We start from the raw sequence: 11,560 nt of genomic DNA, 5'->3' as shown, positions 1-11,560 counted from the left end.
TTCCCTGTTATACCAGTTACATTAACCAATCTTGAGTAAATCTTAGGCGTATCTCAACGGTTTTAATGTTGTTTAACTTTTAAAATCGAACGACAGTGTCTGCAATGAAGTGATTATTGTATTATTGCAATGAAGTGTGTTTTAGGTATGTGTTGTGGATTTTGGCAATAAAAAAATATGAAAAGGATTTTTATAACTTTCTTACTCATGCAGAATGTTCCTGATTTTGATCTGTATACCTAATTTATAGAAGTAGTTACAGTTTTAGTACAGAAAGTTGCTCATATAACTTTTCTAGAAACCAAGTCAAAGGCTGCCTTTATATGAAGGAACGTAAGGTAAATGCATTCCTATCAAGCGAGAAACTTGATGCATCAATCTTGGATGGAAGCTCGGGGTTACCTGCTGAAGACAAACTAAAAAAGGAATAAACTTCGTATAGACACAAGCACAATAAGCAAGTCCGCATCTCGCCCAGGACAAAAATCTTCCCCAAGTGCTAGAAATAGCTAAGCACAGATGATCATAGTCTCTCTGCTGAACTGGAACAAAGGTTAATTAGTAGCAGTGCATTCATAGAATGAATTAAAGTTGTTTTAATTAGGATTATTAGATGGAAAACCCTGTTACTTTTGTGGAGTGTAAAAGTAGCTGCTATTACTGCGGAACCGGGACAAGGAAGCCTCAGATAGGAAGCCCCCGAGGCCCGCTAATGATTGCGAGATCACGGCCCGGCCATCTGTACGCTTCATAAAGTAGCAGTTTCTTCCTGTCGCTGCCCACTGTTGCTGTACTTAATACCGCCGCTTCTGCGTTACTCATCCTGACTCCTAGGAGCATAAGAACATGATCATAAGTAAATGAAGACATGCTATTCATAAGTAAAATAATTCGTAAGTAAATGACGCCAAGCTAAAAATAGATAGTGGTAAGATGAAATAAAAATCTAGTAGGATATGCGCTCTACATTTTACTTACCATCCCGGAAAGAGAAAATTTCAAACATTAAATTTTTATATAATTAAGAAGATGGTCAGGGTTACGGTAAAAAGAGGAACAAAAATAGTTAACAACTATTTATTTTCATTTTTATTTATTATTTATTTTGGCCCCACATTTTGTAGCTTCATTAGGGCTGGTCAAATTGATAGCTTTGGCGAACAGCCTTGATGAAGCTCTACAAAGTGGGGCGAAACGTCGGAAAATAAATAGAAAATTTCAAACAATAAATTTTTATGTAATTAAGAAGATGGTCAGGGTTACGATAAAAAGAGAAACAAAAATAGTTAACAACTATTTATTTTCATTTTTATTTATTATTTATTTTGGCTCCATTTTTTATAGCTTCATTAGGGCTGGTCAAATTGATAGCTTTGGCGAACAGCCTTGATGAAGCTCTACAAAGTGGGCCGAAACGTCGGAAAATAAATAGTTGTTGACTATTTTTGTTTCCCTTTTGAATGTACCCCTGACCAATTTCTTCAATATTTGAAATTATACTGTCAATTATTTATATATATTTTTTTTTTCCGTAACCTCCTTTATTATTATGTTAGTATGGCTGAGTCTTCAGACTGTGTCCTGTGTAGAGATAACAAAGCTAAATTATACTGGGCTGTTCGAAACAAAATGGCAGAAATGCCTCCTTTGGCGTTGGATAAAAAAAAAAATATGTTCATTTAATACATGCATATTACATGATATATGTATATCTGTGAAATATTATCCTCGATTGCCTAGTGGCATTATAATGGTAGTTGGAGGGTACGATTAAGTTAGTTAAGCTAGACGTAGCGACACGTAGCTAACGCCAGTGTATTATTTTTCTGTTTCTATAAAAATTCATATATAAAGGTTTCTCGAGATGCAAATGCGGAGTATTCACTAATAACGAATGTCTTTGCCTAGAATATAACAGTACAAACTGACAAAATAAAGCTGTGACGAAAGACCGCGAACAGAAGAAATCGGGCAAGTCCACTATCTGTTATATTTTTCTATTTCTCTATTTTTTTTCTTTATTTAATTATTTCATAGTTCTTATTTATACTTATTCTTTTATTTCTTACAAAGAAAAATAGTTCATTATTTCATTAAAAACATTATAAAAGTACTTTAGAGAAATTTCTTTTTTTTAAAAACTCGGAATTTAAGGGCTCTTAAACTGTTTCAATGAGGATTTAATCTGATATAAACGATCATTTTATTGTATATTGATATTGAGTTTAATCAAAATCGTTTGAGTTGTTTTGAGAACATCGAAAAAATGTTAAAATCGATCTTATAAACAGGTACTTCTAGTAATCCGATTTTATCGCAAAATTTGCGGTTACATTTCAGGCAAACTTCATACAAATTTTTCAGTATTCGAAATTTCGCACGGTAACAATATTTCTTCTTATGAGTACTATATGCCATAGATAGGAAAGTCATAGTAAAATATTTACGATTTCAAATCCAGTAAAGCATTTTTCCACCCCACTCAAAAACTGACGATCAATAAGATAAATCAGCCTAAAATAGTTCTTAATATAACCTTATTATTCCTCTGAGTTCTAAAAGTTCGAGGATCTTTAAGTTGAGAGTTTGCAATGCTTTAATAAAAGCTCTTCTTCAAAGTAAAATTAATTAATGGTCACTCCATAATCCCTTTGTAAACATTTAGCAACCAATTTAAAACAGTTGATGACATCTTATCCAATAATGGCATTAAGTAAAGACAATTAAGTTGGTTTAATTTGTAAAATATTAATAAGCAGGCTTCAACATTCTTTTATGTTACGGTTCGTTGCTGTTACGTTAAAACTGTGATGATATGGGAGGAAATTTATTTTGAAGTAGACCAGAACGTATATTGACACATATCATATATTTTATTTAATTAATAGGAGAGATACCAAAGATCTAGATAGACACCCTCCTATGACACACTACATTGAAACATGATATTTACCATTTTATGTTCCCAAAGGTGTCATGTTTCCAATTATATGGAGTAACAACCAAATAAAACTCTATCAGTGGAGAATTCTAGAATTATTCAGATACAAATAAATATATAAATTAGCTGCCCTCCACAATGCCTAACGTTCTTGCTAAAGGTGGCCATCCGAAACAACTTGAACCATCGTGAGGGTGTATGAAGGCTACCAGAACACCAAACGTTTTGCTATCGACAGCTGTTGTTCTGTGACTGATGTTGTAAATAACGTAAATAGGCTAATTGCAAAAACAGGTGCTAATGCCTTTTGTTTAATCGTTTTACAATTCGGATTCGACACTTAAGGAGGTGCTCGAATGCCAGGAATACTTGGACTACGGCCATTACTGCCACCATAAGGTTCAGGGGGGGAGCTTGGGAGAAAGAGGGGGGCCAGCACACCCAGCGGTAGAAGGAAGATGAGGAGAATCGATTTTACAATCTATGCCTCCTCGGCGGTGGCCTCAAGATAAGGGGCCTCATGTAATTTTTGGGTAGGAGCCTCTTGAATACAAATGGTAGGATTTTTTCTTCCTTCTATCTTATTAAGGGGAGGGGGGAAGCGCCCTTCCGGGAATAGCAATGCCCCCCTCAGCTCTAGATAAATTGTTGAATTTTCCATGCAAATTGAAAACCGACAGCTCTTCTAGGCAGTTTTCCAAGATTTTTATGAAAGAATTTCGGATTTAAGGATTCTTCCTCTCTTTATGACAAACTCTTGATATCTCTCTAGTTATTTTATAAAGCTACTCTAGATACTTTTAAAACATTTAAATGTTCCGTCGGAGTTTCTCAAATAAATTATGTTTAATAAATTATGGCATATGATAAGTGATGTTCAATTTCGCCGAAAAAAAGACTGTATGTGACCTGTTTAAAATCAGTAGTATAAGTTTAGTTAATTTTAAAAAAAATTAAATAAAATAAATAAATATTCCAAACCAATGCCAAAAAAATATAATGAATTCAGATGGATTCTTTTTTTCAGATTTATTCCTAAGAAAGATGCCTTTAGATTAAATATAGCCACCATATAAAAGAAATAAATCAGTACTGCTACAACTCACCAAGTTTAATTTAAGGTTAATCAATTTCATATTTTTAGAGGCTGGGTGGACTCCAGAGGGCTCCAGAACACCAGTGCAGTTATTGTTGCCTCATGGCTACAATAACAGAATAAATAATTGTCTGTCACACCCGGATTCGATCCCAGATCCTTAAAGTTAGTAGAACAGTGTCTTATCACGGAGCGATGCCGCTGAATATATTTACTGAATTTTAATGAAGATTTATTGAAAAACTCCATAGAAAATAAAATAATTAAATAACTTAGCTACTGTAATCTGAAACATTCCGTTTCTTGTTAACATTAGTTTTTTCACTACAACATTACAAACATTTGAAAATCCTATTTTCTAAATGTTTATACTTATTTTTTGTAAGAATTGCAAAAATGTGGTTGAAAACTTTTTAAAAAAAACAAAGGTTTTTGGTGTTATTTTTTTTTTCAACAAACACGAAATAACAAATTTAAATAATTTCTTGAATTAGAAAGTCAGAACTTGTTATTTTATATCATAACATTGTTACTGAAGGTGCTATAACGGAGATTATATCGGTAGTGCATTTTAAATCTATTATGGGTAAAACTATTCTGGCAGACCGTTTTCAATTTTTTTTTTTTTTTTTTAATAAAAGCTTTACGTAGTAAGGTAAAATAATTTCTTACAAAAAATCAACACCCAAAGAGTACTTAAATATGTGTTAGTGCATCACGAGTACCTACGAGAGTTACCTATATTTTGTGGGCGTTAAAACTTCACCATAAAGATGAAATTTTTAGAAATAATTAGTAATTGTTCACTCAATATTTTCCTATAAAATATTAAATTAATGCACTTTGAGCCTATCTACCCTAACTGGGTATTTACATTAAGGAAGGCATAGCACATTAATTTATACATTTTATGTATTCCCCTAAACGTATATAATTCATAAATTAGACTTGTTACAATACAACAGAAGAGAAAATTGTTTTACAGGCAAAAACTGGAGGAATTTATTGAAGCTGACTTTCTTATATATATTGCAAACAAGTGAAATGGGGCTGACGTTTGGTGTCACCCAAGAAATCTGTCTTGAGTTTTTTTATTATTATTTATTTCTCCATTTGAGATCTGTCAAGCATGAGGATTCTCGATAAGTTTTTACCAACCTGAAAATTACTCGGACAGCCGTAGGAACGGTTAATGTCAGTGGGTAATACATTTTGCATTCTTATTTAATTAGGTTGGTCTTGATTTCTGTCAATTAACAGTTAGTTATAAATTGCACCATCGTTTTACAAAAAACAAGACGGATTTCTAATAAACTTCAACATGTTTGTGTCATTATAATTGGCTTTGTTAATTAGAAGAATTTACCTTGGGCGAATTGGCGGCTTAGATTGAACTATTGAAAAAAAATCTTGGACTATATTGCAATTCAAGTTACTTTCAACAACATAGTTTAGGTTTCACTGAAATTATATCCAATATGGTGTTAACAGTTGAGGGATCAGAAAATTATAACTTTGTTTATTTTTTAATTTACTCATTGGAATTTTTCTTAAAAATTTGTATGTTATAAAAAAAAAAAAGATAAATGTGATAAATCATTCAGAACAAATGATAATCTAGGGAAGGAACCACCCCAAGATCCCGTGGATATCTTCTTTTCAGATGTCTCAGAGGATTATCATGAATTGTTAAGAATGAGAGATTAAGAACTAGTTCATGAGAACAGAAAAGTAATTTTGAATGTTGTCCCGGAAATAGAGATTTGTTAGTAGAGACCCCTTTTTGACAACTGGAACACATAAACCGGTCATTTCTTCCAAAAGCCTAGACCACTTGATTTGTAAGACAAGTGGTTATTATAAATGATCTTCGCTATTCATTGTGAACTGAGAAAAATAAGGCCATATGAATTTGTTCTTCCTATATTAAATTCTTTTATAAATCGGAATTATACTACATTTACGGTTCCAACTAGGTACATTCTTTAATTTACTCCAAAAAATAAATATTTTAGTGAGCCATCACCATTTCAAAATGTCCTACTGTTTGTAAAACACTATCTCTTTTGGCCATTTTCTAACTTATATTATTCTAACTATCCTCTGTATTATTGTCGGACTCATCCTGCGTAAAATTTTATTAAATAAAATAGAATTACCATACTGTTCAATTGCACAATTTTTTTTTAAATTTATTTATTCAAGTGACAAAATAGTTTGATTTGACTAATTTTTTAACCTGGGTAGAGTAGCCTGCAAAAAAGTTTGTAACTATTGGACGTGAGGTGTAAATTTATATTTTTGATTGTCCTATAGGATAGCTAGTTTGGACGAAACGTTGGACATTTAAAGTGATAATACAAAATGTTTGAGAATTAACTTGGATACAAATTATTTTATTTTTTAAATTCATTTTTCTTAGGACTTGGAACTTAGAAATATGTTAACTTTTGGGAAAATATTTCATCTTCATGGAAATCGCTCATTGCATATTCGTTTACTAACTTCCTGTCAACAAGAACTCTACGTACACACCATTGAGTATTAGAAAAATATTAGAATTACTAGCACTGGTACGTTTTTGAACTAATTTGAATTCAACTTTAATGCCAAAATTTATCTTTGTAGTAAAAATATAGTTTCTCACGACGTAATATCTTATGCATACATTAGCTACTGTTTGGGCTCTCATAGCCAGAAATATTTACACTAATTTGGACCGGAGGCTGCACACATTTCCACATTATGTGTGACCACAAAGAAAATTGGCGGGTGTAACAAAGCGTGTGAAGAGGAAGACGTGGCGCTCTACATTACTGCTCTCAGTCACGGAACGGGTAGCCAACCTTTCTTATTGCCTCTTCGTTCCGTTAATTATTTTTAACGGTGATATAAATAATATCCAATGCTGTATATAACTTATTTTTATTTAATTAATTTAAATAAATAAATAAATTAAATTTATGACTGCTAATACCGGCATTGTATCAAACACAGAAATATTATCTTTAAAATTAAAAGTGGTAGACTAGTTGATTATAAAATATTTAAAAATTATAAAATACATTTTTTAAGATGAATCGAGGTTTTGATTTTGGTTCAATTTAAAAATATTTTTCACCTTTCTAATAAAATTTAATATAATATAGAATATCCAAACTCATTTAGAAATATTTATAAGAGCAAGTTCAAAAAGAATTCACGCAACTGGAATTTGTACCCCAATATTAAAAGTGTAGTTTTCTTTTTTTTAATATAATATTGATGTGACTTATTTATATCAACCTGTTGTAATTTTGTAAATCTACAAAAAATATTTAAAAAAACACTCCATAATAAATTCTAATAAATCCCATGAGATCACTGTTACCCTCTGTCGTAAACCTCTACTCTACTGCTCTACTGTGTCTTTTTATAATACATTAAAGCCTGTTGAACATATTCGCTACTTAGGACTCCATCTTGACAAGAGACTTATTAGAATCCCCAAGCTAGACTGAAACGACAAACAGCTCTTAGATTCCGATTACTAAAACACCAACTTGACAAACGCTTTGGCATCCCATTCACTACAAAAAAACTCTTACACACTTATAATCAGACCTAACTAGACACGAAACTGAGCACCAAAGCATCAAATTCCTACGGTAGCTGATCCTTGAAATCTAAAATCCTTGATGTTCCTAATTACGTCACAAATAAACTCATCCATAAAGACCTCAACATTCCATTGGTTGCAGTTTTGGCCCGAAATAGATATACCTCTTTTATTCCTAAATCCTTACCCACCCAAACCCATTAGTTCTTAATCTCTCATCCCTAACAATTCAGGATAATTCTCTGAGGTGTCCTCTTCCCAATATTATCATATGTTCTGAAACATTCATCAATACTACAGAGGGTAGTTAATATAGTGTTAAAAACTCAGCTAGCACTATATTAACTACCCTCTGTAGTATTGATGAATGTTTCAGAACCCATAATAATATTGGGAAGGAGCTTTAGGAATGGTGGTACTTTAATCATTGCTTTAAGTTAGAAGATCCCGTGGCAAACCCATGCTATCACCGCCGACACCTTCAGCGGACCCGGCTATTATTTCGGAATCATGTGTAAGCATTAAAATTACCAACAAGCTTAAAACCGACTGTGTGGGGATAAATGTTGCTGAATTTCATGACAAATATCTTAATTTGGTGTTTGAACATTTTTAACCCATTAGCTTTGTGCTCACATAATTTTTAATAGTGTTAACTCAAATTTCTATCCAAAACTAAGGATAATAAAAGTAAAGAGAGATATTGAAACTACTTATTCATAATGATTTTCGCTTGCTTGCAATACTTTGATACCTGATGCTTCTCATTTCACCTATGCTTGTAATTCTTATATTTTTTTTACCTGTACAACTTTCTTTCTCAAGGAAAGGGTATATCTTATAAAATTTGAGGTTTGCAGATGACACAGTTATTTTCCTCCAATTCATTAACTGGAGGCGAAACAAATGGTCAGCGAACTTCTTGAGCCGTGTAACTCCGTGGAGTTGAAGATTAATATCACAGAAAGGAGAAGTAAAGGCTAATAAGCAAGAAATCAGTTTTTCGAGCACTAAATAGAGTTTTAAAAATCAACTATGTACAGGATTAAAGGCAAAGGTATTGAAAACATGTGTATACTCGACAATTTTATTTGGACTTCAAACATGGCCAGCAACAGAAAACAATTATCAAAAGTTTTCAAAAAGTTTGATAGGTATCAAATGAAAAGACCGCACCAGCAACAGAAAACTACAATCTAGGATTGAAGATAAAAATGGAGGTAGTCCAGACTTAATACGAGAAGGTGGTCTAAAATCGCAAGAATTGATACCAAGGGAACACGAGAGAAGGAAAGGAAATCAATTACAAAATGGCGAGATGAGATAGTTCAAAGATCAGGAGTCTGTTGGGCTACTCTTGCTGGGTATATGGATCTATGGACCAAAGGAGTAAAGAACTTGGCAATCCTTCCCAGCCAGACCCACCCCACTCGGACCCCCAGGGAACGACGGTCTTAAATCACTTTTGAAATACTTGCTTAAAACGGGAAGAGGATACTTTAAGATAGTTTAATCGAGCAATATTTAAAAATTGTCTAAAATTGAAAAACGGCATGAAACCCGCCACTTCCGCCTTCCGTGATAGCCTTACTTATCTGACTTTTAAAACACACTATAGCGAGTAGGTTGGTCGATGTACAATATGTCACTATCTCACAAGAGGAGATCATAACACAAAAAAAGGCAATCCTTCCCGGCCGGATCCGCGCCACTAAGACTCCCTGGTAGCGACGATTCTATATCACTCTCGAAATATTTGTTTAAGAGGTAGAGGGGACTTTTAAATAATTTAATTGAGCAATATTTAAAAAGTCCCTGAAATAGAAAAACGGCGTTAAGAATTTTATAGCTAATAAAGAACTTTGAAGCCTAGTGTTCAACTACAGCATACAAAATATTTTTATTTAATTATAGGCATAATTATTATTTTAAAGTAATGTAAAAACATTTAACCAATAAAGAAATGGAAATTTTGTAAATAGTTTATAAACTAGACTCATCCAAGGGAGAGGCTTTTAGTTATGTAAAGAATGGTAATAAAGCATATATTATTATTATAATTATGAGTATTATTACCTGTAGAACATAAACAAGAAACCATATACATTGCAAGAAATAATTAAATGGATAGTCAAATACACATACATATATATGATTATTATAGAAAAGGAAGAAAGAAAAACAACGTTTTCCATTTAAACCTCATTCTGTGGACAGTAATAGAATTTCTAATTTATTTTATGGCCAGAATGAGAGAAGTCCTGGCTAGCTAACCCTGATACATGGCGATATTATGGGACACAACTACACTACTACAGAAAGCTCTTACACCTCTCCTCTACTCGTGTTCCAGTAATGCGTTTGCCTAGTGTTCCTTTTGCCTTGTTCCGGCCACTCAGTGGCGATTCCTTTTTTACCAGACTTGAAAAATATGGTTCCCATTGAGAACGATAAACGTTAAACATAAGGGAGGACAAGCGTAGATCTTTAAACTTATCATGGTTTAAAATATGTGTCGGGATTAATAGGCTTCATATGATTATGACACATATTTTATCGATGCCTCTTAAAATTGAATTTTTGTGTACAGTTTTCTGTATCATGTCAGTTACAAATGGTATGTCCAGGTCCTTGTGTAATGTAAACGAGAGCGTATGTGATGTATTGGAAGAACTTTGATTGAATGGTCTGAAGGTGGGATTTTTTGCAAGAACCCCCACCTGACTGGCGTAAGTCCATATCGGGTATATTTTAGGATTGTTTGTAAGTATTAATTTATTTTTATGATTTAGAAGTCGGTGAAGTAAATAAACTTGATGTTTCAATCTTTTTTTCGAGGTCAGTAGTCTGTCCAACATAAGTCTCCGTTTAGGTAACACAAATATTGATAAGTGTTAGTTGACAGCAGTCTAAATGCCTAAGTGTAAATGTGACCTGATTCAATTTTTGTATGTTAATTTTTGTTTGCAATTTATTAAACCAAATTTTTAATGATTTAAAACATAATAAAGAAAAATCAGCGTATATCTAAGTTAGATAGGCGATGGTAATACGTTTTTTCTTTAGTATATTCTAGAAGGGCAAAGGCATTCTGCAGTTGTTAATCGGTTTAGATGATTTTTTTTTTTCCAGCTGCTGACAGCTCAATCGAGGAATCCAAGGAAATTATTTATCTCTACTAGAAATAACTCCAAGATATATATCCCATTATACAAGACAAATCTCTAGTCAGAGTTTCAAGAAAGGAATTTCGTATATCATTACCGCGCTTGATTCATCAGAGTCAGACTCGACCCATTTGACTTATCCTGATTAAGAAATGTGAAAAAGAGAATGAAAAACTATTGCTATATATGTGAATAAACTTATATATAGTGCACATATATATGGAGGAGTAAGTCAGTCTGTAGACTTCCAGATATGGAACAGAGGGCATTCCTTTGTGACTGGGAGTGGACAGGGTCTTATCGCAGACGTACGGTAGCCCCGGCGATAACTCACTGGACACCGCCTCCCTGCTTCCTCCCGACCATAGGGAGGAGCGAGGAGGAATGTCCTCTTGAAATATGCCAACAGTTTGCCTCAGTCCTCCAGATAAAGTGCCCGTTACTCGGCTTTGTATGCACCTGTGCCCCCTTGACAAATATATTGCTAGTCTGTCCGCTGCAACTCATGGGAGTGCACATGGCGCATATCTGACAGAGCGGGGTCATCGATGGATATTGTGGATTCAGATGGTGAGGGACAGATTCAGTTTAAAGTGAACGTTTGCTGAATTTGGTACGAAATGAGAAGTTTTCTGAAGTATGTTTTTCTCTCGAATTTTGATTATTGATTGATCGAAGATTCATTTTTTATATGCAAAAGAATCGAACACACACAATTAAGGTTTTTTTTTAGCTAAACATTCCAATAACGGCATAGT

This window comes from Halyomorpha halys, unplaced genomic scaffold, assembly GCF_000696795.3.
Source record: "Halyomorpha halys isolate HHAL.00 unplaced genomic scaffold, Hhal_1.1 Scaffold1177.1, whole genome shotgun sequence".
NCBI lineage: Eukaryota > Metazoa > Arthropoda > Insecta > Hemiptera > Pentatomidae > Halyomorpha > Halyomorpha halys.
Note: the sequence above shows the minus strand (reverse complement) of the source record.